This window comes from Bos taurus, chromosome 22 (assembly GCF_002263795.3).
Source record: "Bos taurus isolate L1 Dominette 01449 registration number 42190680 breed Hereford chromosome 22, ARS-UCD2.0, whole genome shotgun sequence".
In the NCBI taxonomy this organism is placed as follows: Eukaryota; Metazoa; Chordata; class Mammalia; order Artiodactyla; family Bovidae; genus Bos; species Bos taurus.
Window position 1 is genome coordinate 31,482,752 of NC_037349.1, and position 13,192 is coordinate 31,495,943.

Consider the following 13,192-nt stretch of genomic DNA (forward strand, 5'->3'; position numbering starts at 1 on the left):
GAATTCTTAATGAGTGTAAATGCTTTTTCTCAATGTTATTTTCATTTGAATATCATATAAAAAATTGAATCTTTTCAATATCTGAAAAGATTAGAACTTAAACAAGGTCCTTAAAGGCAAATTGATGTCTTCATGTTGTTCTACTGACTTACAATTATTTTACTGAGCATCATTCCTGGCTTTAAATAATATACAGGCTTTTCTTGACTCCAGGTCTTTACATATTGATTATAAGTTTGGGCTCAATTCTAACTACAGTATTGCATGGAATTTAATAACCTTTTTCTAAGTAAATATACTGTATGTAATTAGCGTTGTTTTTTTTTTTTAACAAAATCCCAATAGCATGGACATGAGGTAAAAAGAAATCCATTAAGGAGTGCACAAGAAAAAAACTGCTCAAGAATGTAGCTTCTTATATTTTCAGATCACAGTGACAGATTTTGATAGAGCTTCAGGCTTCAGCCTTCAAATCTTACCTCTATATCACTGAACAGTTGCATGACCATAGGCAGGTTATTTAACTTCACTGAGTTCAGCTTCTTCCCACCTATAAAAAAAAAAAAACCATTTACCTAACTAGGGTTGTTCAGATTTTTAAACGGCAGGGAGATGTTCTCATGGTTAAATAAGTTGAGAAGATGCAATACCAAACAATTCATTCTGCATTGAACAATGGTAAATAGATGGCAGAAAAGAATGCAGACCTTCCCAGAGCCTTCGATAGGTTCAGGTATCTTTTTAATCTCAGGTACAACTCAATGTTTAGAATGCCACAGAATTATTTAAACTGGAACATTTTTATGATGAGTATTTCTAGAGACTAGCATTTCCCAAAATACAGTTTGCAGCATGGTGGTTCTAAGGGGCATCTTAGGTCAAGAGAAACCCTTTTACGGCACACTTCAACTTGTGTATGTAAACCATGTCGCAAGAACTGGGAAACTCTTTGCTAACTCTGGTCACTGTTGCTTCAGTTGCAAAATGATTTCCATGGCCTGAAATGACAAGTTTACTTTTCCTATATCCATGAAGAAGAAACTCTCTGGAGGATAAATTATTAAGTAAATACATTGTCCAGAATTGTTTTTAAACTAAGATTAGAGACTCCCCAGGGTGGGATTATGGGTGCAAAATAGGTGAAAGGGATTAAGAGGTGCAAAACTCCAGTTGTAAAACAAATAAGTCGCAGAAATATAATATGCAGCGTAACAAATACGGTCAGTAATATGGGGACACGTGGTTACTAGACTCATTGCGGTGATCATTTCATAATGTACATAAACATCAAAGCATTATGCAGTACACTTCACACTAACAAAATAATGCATGCCACCTATATTTCAACTGAAAAAAGAATTTGAGATGTTGTTGCAAGTGGTTTATATGCATTTATGTATCCAAACATTTATCAAGTTGGACTACAGACCAAGCAGGTATCTAAATTTAGGATAAGCACTGGGTAAGATGGCCAGTGAGATGAGTTTTACTATATTTCCCCCCCAAAAATAAAATAAAAGGAATATTTTCAGGCAGGTGTAGCTGAAGTCCATGATTTCTTGTTTATTTTTGATTCTCAAAAGCTAAAGTATTGCATTGAACAGGGCTTTATCAATCTAATTTAACTTTTCGATCCTTTGAAGACAGAAAGAATTGATGATTAATTTCTCTCCTTTTTGAAAATTCTGTCCTCTGAAAATTCCAACATTTTCAAAGGATCTGATAAATAATACCAAGTTCATTGGCATTTCAAACAGACAAGACACATCTATTTTAAACCATTATGAATGTCATATTTCCATTCAAACTTGAGAAGATCACATTTTCAGCTACCAACCAACTATGGAAAAATCTTTCAGACAACAATAACCTCTTAATTGAAGATTTCTCTTAAAATTATTTTTATAGAATAATGTGGGAGTTCTCCTTCTGAAAAACAAAATTACTTTTAATGAAGCGGTTCAAAATCAGGGCAGAGAAAGAGCAAAGAGTTTCCTTGAGGTTCTGGTGACAGTTTACATAAAAAGATGTTTTATTTTCTCTTTGCAGGGTGTACACCATCATTTTGTCTTATTATTCCTGACATTCAGTTCATCATATTAGCATCTTTGTGGGAAACAAGAAAGCAATTAAGGTTTTAGCTCTTTATTCTTTGGGAGACATTTGCTTTCCCTCAAAACTCTTAATGATGAGGCAGACCTGGTCAAACACCAAATGCAAGGATTTTTAATGCAATAAAGATGGAGCTTTAATAATTTTCAATTACAGTTATTCTGCAATAATGTTAGCAAATCTCATCTAAAAAGTAAATTATTCATTGAATAGGAAATGGGAAAGTCTTAGGATTGTGTGACTTTCCCATTTAAAGTTTCACTAAGATTCTCCTTGATAAAGTCCTTTTAAAAGATTACATATTTTATACTTTGTTTCTATCCTTTTTCTTCTTTCATGATGCTGTTTCTACTTTTTAATATACTTTTCTAACAAAACACAGTAGTTATAGAGCCGCCATTCAGAGAGATCTATTCAGAACGAGTCCTCATTCACTTGCTGCCAGAAATACTGATAATATGATATTTTTTATTTAGTTTTAAGAATACATTTTTCATTTTAAGCAAATGAAACCTAGAACCAAATTTTAAAAAAAATGTCATTGATTTTCATTAGAAAATTGGTAGTAAAAAGTCTTTCATGTTACCTTTGCATTAGCAAATCTTACTTTTCACATAAATAAATACATCATTTATTGGAAATTACATAGAATACAGCAAAACTATAGAAAATAATTTAAGTCAAAACAAATATTTAAAAAAAGGCAACAGTTTTCTTTAAAAAAAAAAAAAAAAGCAATGCCTTTCTCATTGAACCTGAAAATATTTAACTTAGTCACTTTCTATATTCCCTTAGCAATAATTTCCAATATTTGTGCTCAGATAAATGTTAGATTCTTTTCAATCTACCTCCTCACTCTTTCTCTAGACAGGAATTTAGTTACATTTGTTTAATCTTCATGTCTTAAAACTGAAGGGAGAGTCACACATTCAACTTGGTGACTAGCTTTGTACAATACTCTTTCAACGAAAACTCGTGACTGCAACACTTTGTGTTCAGAATTCTAGAACATATTATAATACAAACTTTCAGAATATTTATGGGAAGTGTTCTTGAGTTCAGTTAACACAGAAATCTGAACTTTTCCTCCAACAGATATCACCAATTTATCTCACAAACCAAAGCCAACATGTTTGGGATGGCAATGTTGTGGAAACTGTGAAGGCACATGTCAAATTCAGTGTTTTCTGACAATTATTTTAAGTTCCTGGGTCTTTTGTTTGTTTCAGATCGTGTTTAAGGAAAGAAATTGTTTCTCCACTGTAATAGGAAACTAGATTAGGGCAAGAGTAAGTGAATTAATCCCAGTATCTGTGAACCCTGTTTCAGCTGGGATAAGAAATACCTTCTAACAGCCACATCTATTACCTTCAATCATGCCACTTTATAAAATGCTTCAGGTTTATTTCAACGACAGATACTTTAATGACAAAATAAACAGAATCCACATTTTTTCTTAAGGAGCATCTTTCAGCACTGCCTCTCTAGATAAGATATTGATGCCTAACTCTTCATGAGTTTAATTAAATTTACATAATTAAGTATGTATCAATGCATGGATATTAGAGGAACAATCTTTTTCATGAAATTATTCAAGAAGAATCGTTGTAGTATTAACTTTTATTTAGAAAACCATTTTGAAAAGCCCTTCACTGCTGGAATTTAGGTAGAACTAATATAGCAATATACCTATTATGGGCTTCCCCAGCTGCACTGGTGGTAAAGAACCCACCTGCCAGTGAAGAGATGTTAAGAGACGCAGGTTCAATCCTTGACTCAGGAAGATCCCCTGGAGGAGGAAATGACAACCCACTCCATTATTCTTGCCTGGGAAATCCCATGGACAGAGGAGACCTGGTGGGCTACAGTCCATTGGGTCGCTGAGTCAGACATGATTTAAGCCACTTAGCACGCACAATGTAGCAATTACATGCATGGTTCTTCAGGTCTAAGAGACATAGGTTCAAATTCATGCTTGATCAATTACCAAAAAGCTTTAACTTCACATTTCTGGACTTCTATTTCTTTTTCTTGCAAGTGGAGATGGCAATAGTAGCTATCTCATGAATTCTGAGCTGTCTAAGGCAATAAACATATCTGAAACTCTCAGACCAGCATCTGGCACAGAGCAAGCCCTTAAGAAACAGGAGCTAATGACTAGCAAATTGTTGTAATGAATAATCAGAAGTAAAAAGGCATCTTCTCCAATCTTGTCAAAGTTGACCTGCATCAACAGAAATTATGGTCTCATGTGAAATTAAATCTCTTTCAAATCCAGCACTGTATATTTGATTCCATAATTCTTTATGATTTGCACGGTTCTGTTCTTCATTGCTCTCTCTCTCCCTATCTCTCAGTTCAGTTGCTAGTCGTGTCCAACTCTTTGAAACCCCGTGAATTGCAGCACGCCAGGCCTCCCTGTCCATCACCAACTCCCGGAGTTCACTCAAACTCATGTCCATCAAATCGGTGATGCCATCCAGCCATCTCATCCTCTGTCGTACCCTTCTCCTCCTGCCCCCAATCCCTCCCAGCATCAGAGTCTTTTCCAATGAGTCAACTCTTTACATCAGGTGGCCACAGTATTGAAGTTTCAGCTTTAGCATCAGTCCTTTCAAAGAACACCCAGGGCTGATCTCCTTCAGAATGGACTGGTTGGATCTCCTTGCAGTCCAAGGGACTCTCAAGAGTCTTCTCCAACACCACACTTCAAAAGCATCAATTCTTCAGCACTTGCTTTCTTTATAGTCCAACTCTCACATCCATACATGACCACTGGAAAAACCATAGCCTTGACTAGACGGACCTTTGTGGACAAAGTAATGTCTCTACTTTTGAATATGCTGTCTAGGTTGGTCATAATTTTCCCTCCAAGGAGTAAGCATCTTTTAATTTCATGGCTGCAATGACCATCTGCAGTGATTCTGGAGCCCCAAAAAATAAAGTCTGACACTGTTTCCACTGTTTCCCCATCTATTTCCCATGAAGTGGTGGGATCAGATGCTATGATCTTCGTTTTCTGAATGTTGAGCTTTAAGTCAACTTTTTCACTCTCTTCTTTCACTTTCATCAAGAGGCTTTTTAGTTCCTCTTCACTTTCTACCATAAGGGTGCTGTCATCTGCATATCTGAGGTTACTGATATTTCTCCATGCAATCTTGATTCCAGCTTGTGCTTCTTCCAGCCCAGGATTTCTCATGATGTACACTGCATAGAAGTTAAATAAGCAGGGTGACAATATACAGCTTTGACATACTCCCTTTCCTATTTGGAACCAGTGTGTTGTTCTATGTCCAGTTCTAACTGTTGCTTCCTGACCTGCATATAGGTTTCTCAAGAGGTAGGTCAGGTGGTTGGTATTCCCATCTCTTTCAGAATTTTCCACAGTTTATTGTGATCCACACAGTCAAAGGCTTTGGCATAGTCAATAAAGCAGAAATAGATGTTTTTCTAGAACTCTCTTGCTTTTTCCATGATCCAGTGGACATTGGCAATTTAAAACCAGTTTGAACATCTGGAAGTTCACGGTTCACATATTGCTGAAGCCTGGCTTGGAGAATTTTGGGCATTACTTTACTAGCGTGTGAGATGAGTGCAATTGTGTGGTAGTTTGAGCATTCTTTGGCATAGCCTTTCTTTGGGATTGGAATGAAAACTGACCTTTTCTAGTCCTGTGGCCACTGCTGATGTCTGGGGAGGCCTTACAAATAGCTGTGAAAAGAAGAGAAGCAAAAAGCAAAGGAGAAAAGGAAAGATATAACATCTGAATGCAGAGTTCCAAAGAATAGCAAGGAGAGATAAGAAAGCCTTCCTCAGTGATCAGTGCAAATAAATAGAGGAAAACAACAGAATGGGGAAGACTAGAGATCTCTTCAAGAAAATTAGAGATACCAAGGGAACTTTTCATGCAAAGATGGGCTCGATAAAGGACAGAAATGGTATGGACCTAACAGAAGCAGAAGATATTAAGAAGAGGTGGCAAGAATACACAGAAGAACTGTACAAAAAAGATCTTCATGACCAAGATAATCACGATGGTGTGATCCCTGACCTAGAGCCAGACATCCTGGAATGTGAAGTCAAGTGGGCCTTAGAAAGCATCACTATGAACAAAGCTAGTGGAGGTGATGGAATTCCAGTTGAGCTATTTCAAATCCTGAAAGATGATACTGTGAAAGTGCTGCACTCAACATGCCAGCAAATTTGGAAAACTCCCTATCTCTAGAGAAATATTAACATAAGTTTCATTGATATGACAAGATTATCATTTGTGACTATGAAAGTGTTCAGCAAAAACATGAAAATAAAGCACTACCTGCCAGCATTAAAAGGAAGAATCTCCTAAAGTAAGCCTACTTTTAAACCAAATTTGAATATTTAGTTAAAATCTCCACTTGCATAATTAACATCTTTACATATAGTGATACTTTGAACTCCATATTTTACTTGAATCACTATTTAAATTCTTTATTTCAGAGATCACTGTTCATCATTTCTACTTGGCTTTGTCAAAGATATTGTCTTAAAAATCTTTTCCCAATGTCTTGATTTCTAAAAAAAAATTCTTCTTTTCCCTGACTTCATTTTTTGGCTAAGAGGTATGAATGAGAAAAACACTAAACAGAGGCACCCATGAGCACTGAAATGTATTTGTGGGCATTTTGTGAAACTAAATGACTTCTACCCACTTTAGCTTAAATGAGTGCCTTGACAAATACTCTAAATACAAAAGTTACTAAAAATGCCTTTGATTCATGTTTTTTGATGCCCATCTGCATCAACAACTTATGTTTGACTACTTCCCTTTCAATTTTTATTTATATTTTTCTGTATTTACAAAGAGGTTTAGTTGGAGAAAGAAGATTACCCAATATTGTCTACCTGAGGTCAAAAGGAACATCCAGCTATGAAAAAAGGATCTAGATGTCCCATCAATTCCTCTTGAGAGTCCAATAAGTTGAGAAACACAGGGTAACCTACTCATTGTAACACTCAACAAAATATAAGGTAAGATCTGGTTTTAAACATTCCCATCAGGAACATAAACAACTAGACCAGCACACGTCAGAGATTTAGATTCATGGAGTTCACAGGCTACTCAAGGTTCAATTCTTCTTCCCACAATCTCCTATGGTGGGTATAAAACTGAGATGAATGAACTGGTGCCTCCAATTTGATCTACCTGTTGATTCCAACCTCATCAGGGAGCCCTGTTGTCTCAGTCAGCTCAGGCTGCTAAAATAAAATACCCCAGACAAAGTTGCTAAAACAACAGACACTTATTTTTCACAGCTCTGGAGGATGGGGGTCCAAGATCAAGATGCTGACAGATTCAGGCCCTGGTGAAGATTCTCTTCCTGGCTTCTAACCAGGGGTTCACAGGGCAAAGAAAGAGAAGCTCTGATCTCTCTTCCTCTTCTTCTAAGGATACAAATCCCATCATGGGAATTCCCCTTTCATGACTTCATCTGAACACAATTATCTCCCAAAGACCCCCATCTCCAAATATCATACTAGGAGTTAGAGATTCAACTTATGAATGGGGTCGGGGGGGCAAACATTCAGTCTATAATAATGTGTCAGAGTACCACATCTCACTTCCAAAACTCACAGCAGGAGATAAACTCATATATATCATTTTTCATTTATGAGCATGCTAGATCAAATCCCTTGGGCCAGCTCTTCCTACATTAGTTGAATCAGTGGTCAAGTAAAATATAAATAATAATGTCTGGAGATAAAAACTTAGTGAGACTTGATAACCTGCTTTTTCAGTTCATCTAATTTTGCCTCTGTATATATATTGATTTTGGTAATTGTAAATTTGGCTTGTGTGCAGTTACATGAATATAACCTGGCCTATTATTTACTCTAGCTTTTAAGAATTATGTACATGATCAAAATATCAGCAGCCTAATAGCATGGGGAAGTTGATTTAGTGAAAACAAGAGAGTTATGTCATACCATAATCACAGATAATTAAAGTCTTCATGCCTTTTAAATTTCTGTTTTATCATTATGGTGCAGTAAAACTTCCTAATTAAAAGAACTCTACCATATGCTGTTATATGTGTCCATTTTGTTCGGAAAGGAGATGTATATGTCCCTTCATATGCTTTACTCTAAGCCATCTGTGAAAACTAATCCTGTGGCAAACACCAACCAGCAGTTCTTCAATTTGATATCATAAAACATTAAAATACTTGGAATCCTACATCCAGCCATGTTCAATTGCTATTATTTCTTGTTCATAGAAGGCACCCCAGAATATGGGTGTGTGTGAGTTTTGGCAACCCTTATTGTGAAAATGGAGTTTTAGTGACTTTCTTAAGATCCTCAAAGATTAAAAAGAGATCAAGTCCAACTGTGTTTGTATTCAACACCTTTCTTTTGAAAGAGTATATAACTGGAATTTTTTAAACCAACATAAATATCAGACCATCAACTGGCAAATTGATTCATTTACGTGAACTGTGGTTATTAAAATATTTGTCCTTCTTTCTCCCATTATAGTTTGCAAATTGTAAATATTTACCATGATTTCTTTTTGTCCCTCCCAAATAAAGAAAATTATTTGTTAAATTTTTACCATGCTATCTTAAAGCATGGAAAATTTTAAGATATAGCCAACAATACTTAAATTCTACTCATTTTTTTTTCTGTTGTGGAATATGGCAGCTTGATGCTGTTTTACACTCTTTATCATATTAGTCTTTACCCTCAAATCAATATCCGTTTAGGTAACTCCCACCATTTCCCACATCTTGGTTCACCATTGCTCCTTCTGTTCCACTATTTCCTTCCTCCTGAGGTTCCATTTCCTCTTCCTGAAGCCCATCTTTTGGTTACTATTTGGCAAGATTCTATGAGGGAAACATGCTTTATATTACCACTTTTACTCCTGCGTAGCATATGACCTGGATTCATAACTGTAATTTGATAATTATTTCCCTCAGGACTTTGCAGGTATTTTAGTGGTTGGGTTGTTTTTTTGTTTTGTTTTGTTTTGTTTTGTTTTGACACTTGTTACTACTGCTGAGAATTTGACTCTGAGTGAATGCACTGCTCCTTTGTAAGTAATCTATCTTTTCTCTCTACCTCTTTATAAGGCTTTCACTTTATCTGTGGCATTTCACAATTTATTTGTTTCTAGGTGTTGATTTGCTTTTATTTACCTTGCTTAGGATTCACTGTAACTCTTCAATCAGGAGATCCATGTCTTTCACTTACACTTAAAATTATCAACCAAATATAATATAGTTTACCTCCCAATCACTATATTATTTCCTTCTAGAAAATCCAGTAAATTTCTTGGACTGTCTCATTTTCTCTGCCATATATTTTAATGTTTCTACCTTATTTTACAATTTTTTTAATCCATCAGGATAGCAACTGCTATAATGTCTGTAAGTCCCTCTTCTCTCTCTCCCTACCATTCACCTCCCATATATCTAATCTGCTTTTTTACTTACTCACTGAGGTCTATTATAGGACTGTATTCCTCTTTTATGTAACTCCTGATTTTAAAATCAAAATTGCCTATTATTAAATTTATACAGTCCCTCCTCATTCATGAAGTCTTTAATCAACTTAAACTTACTTGTATAAAACCTTCTTATACCTCAGATTCATTTCAGTGTCAATCCTTCTGTTTGTAGAATCAGTTTATTCTATTAATAGTTCATTTCCTTGCATGATTTGTCTTTTTCCTTTTTTTTTTTTTTTTTTTTTTTACTGCAAACAGAGCTCCAGCTAAGATTATTTTTCCATGGGAGTTCTATGCACTATGTATCATAATAACAACTCCATGGTATAGTTTTGGGGTTTTGGCAGGTGGGGAGCCTAAACTAAGTTCCCCCATCAATGTTAAGAATCCAGCCTCTTGTCATTAAAGATTATATACAAACTGCTATCCTGCTAACTACACTGGATAGAGTTGCCTCTATAAATCCCTGGAACCTAGATATTTCCCCCATCTTTCTTTTTAATTCAGCTATAAAATGTTTTATCATTAATGTTATCCAGCCTATCCATATGTTCTCATGTGAGGTCAGAAAAACTCCTTCATTAACTCTGTTCCTTGTATTATAAGACCAAGAAGTCCACACACCACAGTGTTATATAAAGATCTCAGATCAATAGCACAGTGCTTGGTGATTCATCAGTGAGGTTAAACTAAGAGACATGACTTTGATCAAATGAGGAGTAGAGGTCCCCAGGAAAGCCAAGGACATTATGAGCAAATGGCTTCAGAGGGTCTTAAACTTGATCAAAGAAGGTTTCTTCCTATTTACTAATTTCTTATGCTCTGGTAGAGGTGTCCCGCCAGACCCAAGGACATCCTTCCAACTCTACAGATAGGTGGCATTTCTTCAGGAAATGCCAGAAAACAATAATTTCCTCTTTCTCTGGGAACTGCCTTTCACCATCTCTTTCCTATCTCCACAAGAACAAGTCCTCAACAGCCTTGTTTCCACTGATCCAAGCTGGGCCAAAAAGATACTCTCTATGGGAAAATTAGAACTGAAATGGAATGAAGCTAAGTTAGTCTTTACGTGTGGCTGAATGTACAGTACCTAAACCTGGGACGTATAAGGTGGCTGGATTCCATACTATGCAAAGAGAAGACACAGCAGTTCTATAAGAGAAATGGGAACGAACAACTGAGAATTCAGAGGGATTAATATGCTTCTTAAATTTCGTGTGTGTGTGTGTGTGTGTGTGTGTATTTGAGAAAGAGCTCTTAGAATAGTCTATCACAACCAGCATGGGTAAACATCAACATGTAAAAAATTAGAGATAAACACATTTAAATCTAAAATGATACTTCTGATTGATTTTAGACTATTGTTAATTACTGGTATAAAGGATAAATACAATTGTTTCTAAAATATTTTAAAAGACTTTAAATTACATACTGTAGAGTAAAATTATGATCGAATGAAACTGATGATCCACGAAGATGCCCCAGGTTTATTTTGTCCTTCTCGTTTTACCAACATACTGTAGGATGCCATCAACTTAAGAGGCATAAATCCAAATAATTCCCAACTAAACTCCACATCTCTGGATTCTCCCTTCACTACGGTTTATGAGACAGAGTCACTCCTCAAAAGGTAGTGCATAGGATCCTTCTTTCCATCCATCATATCCTGTTGATTCCTAGGACAAATCCCTTCCTTTCATAATCTCTTTATTTACAGACTATCAAAATAAATTTGAGTTGTTATTTCAAATTTGAGTTATCTCAAACTGATAATTTTTAAAAAAGAAAAAAAAATATTTGAGAACAATTAGAGCATCTATTTGCCCACATACACACACATATACAAACACACACACAATAGTTCAAATGAAAAAGACTAAAGAAGTTCTGAAAGGGAAATAAGAATAAGTGGCTTGGGTTAAAAAACAGCTCCCCAGTGACTACTAAAATTCAACCCAAACATCTTTCACTGGATTTTGAGGTCATTCCATTTGTAAACCCAACTTTCGTTTCCAAGGATACTGTCAAACATAATCCCTGCATGAAATCCGCATTTCAGCCAAAATGAAACTATTCCCAGTTTATGACACATATGCTACTTTTCCTACCATCTATTTTCTCAAGCTTTCTCTCCCTATAATATATTCTCACCTCAGTCCACACTTCACAGCCTCATTTCTACATACCCAATCTCATAATTCAAGTCCTAGTTCAAATGCTACCCTCTCCATAAGGATTCTTTGGGGCTCCACCATCAGAGGAGCTTTCTTTCTTTCCCTTGAACTCAATTGACATTTAATTTGGGTCTTTATTACATCACCTTAAATAATCTCCATTTCATGCTACTTTTCACGCATATACACTGTGTCTCCCTCACTCCACTTACAATGGAGTTTAAGCTTCTTGGTGGCGGATATGTGCCTTATGCAATGTTGTGATTCCACGCAGCCCTCGAGAGGATGCACGGCACAAAACAGGATCCAGCACTTAGAGAAGTTGCTCTATCTGCAGCTCGGGCTACATAAGTGAGTTGTGGATGTCACTCAGATTGTATGTACTATTTGCAATTCAATGTGAGCTCTTAGGAAAATAGCTCTTATTAGGCAGGGATTTTTGTGAATCATTAACAGGCAGCAGCAGGACTTGGGATTAATTTTAAGAATATTTCTGCTATAAAATTCAAAGGCTTTCTTAACCAAAATATGTATATCCCAGACAAGTGCACCTGTTGATCATCATAATGACCACAGCTGAATTTTAAAATTCATCCCTTAGTTAGAAAGATATGTGAAGCCTTGCCACTTCAAGTGTGAGCCAGAGACCAACAGCGTGGTTCAACCCGGCAGCTTATTAGAAATGCAGAATATCAGTATACCCTTCAGACCCAGTGAATCAGATCTGCACTTTAACAAATATACACAATGGACGTTTAGAAGCTCCAGTCCAAATGTTTAAATGGATATTTATTAAATTTTAAATATTCATTTGATTCCATTTATTTGGACATATATTTATGTCTGGATATATTATGTCCATCTATTTATTAAATGGGTACATAGTTTAGTATATTTAGTAGGATTGAAAACCTGAAAGTTAATTGAATGTAATATAAACATAAAATTAAAAAGGAATCTAAATAACATATCAAATCACTGTTTCTTACATTTTGCCTTCAGCTTTCCAAAAAGCAGCACAGAAAGATTGTTCAGGAATGGGGAACACCAGCTATCTAGTGGTTAGTAAAATTCCTCTTCTCATTAAAAAATGAAGAAAAACACTGAATATGGACATGACAGGGTTGGAAGTTGAGTGGTAGCTTCCCAGGTGGGGCTCATGAAATCCAAACCGTTTGATTCAAGTCTTCAAGGGAAAGAGAAGCTTGTCTATAACCTCTGAGGGGAGATCCAGAAGACCCCTGAAAAGAGGAGAAATATGGTCTTCCTGCCACACTGACACCCTTAATTATGGCTTTTGAGCTTTTGATGTTCTGACACATAAATAGCTAAAAATTTGCTTTTTCATTTTGTGCACTTGTAAGTTGGAAATGTCATCAAGTTTCATCAAGATTGAAATGGGGTCCAATTTGCTAAAAAT

General features: G+C 35.8%; 1 long non-coding RNA gene across 1 annotated transcript in view; it reads right to left on the reverse strand.

The window, feature by feature from the left end:
• Positions 1-13,192, reverse strand: part of LOC104976682 (uncharacterized) — a 692,169-nt gene that overhangs the window by 641,552 nt on the left and 37,425 nt on the right. The window contains exon 2 of the long non-coding RNA XR_003031815.2: positions 480-550. This is a non-coding gene — a long non-coding RNA (uncharacterized lncRNA). The remainder of the gene's footprint in view (positions 1-479; positions 551-13,192) is intronic.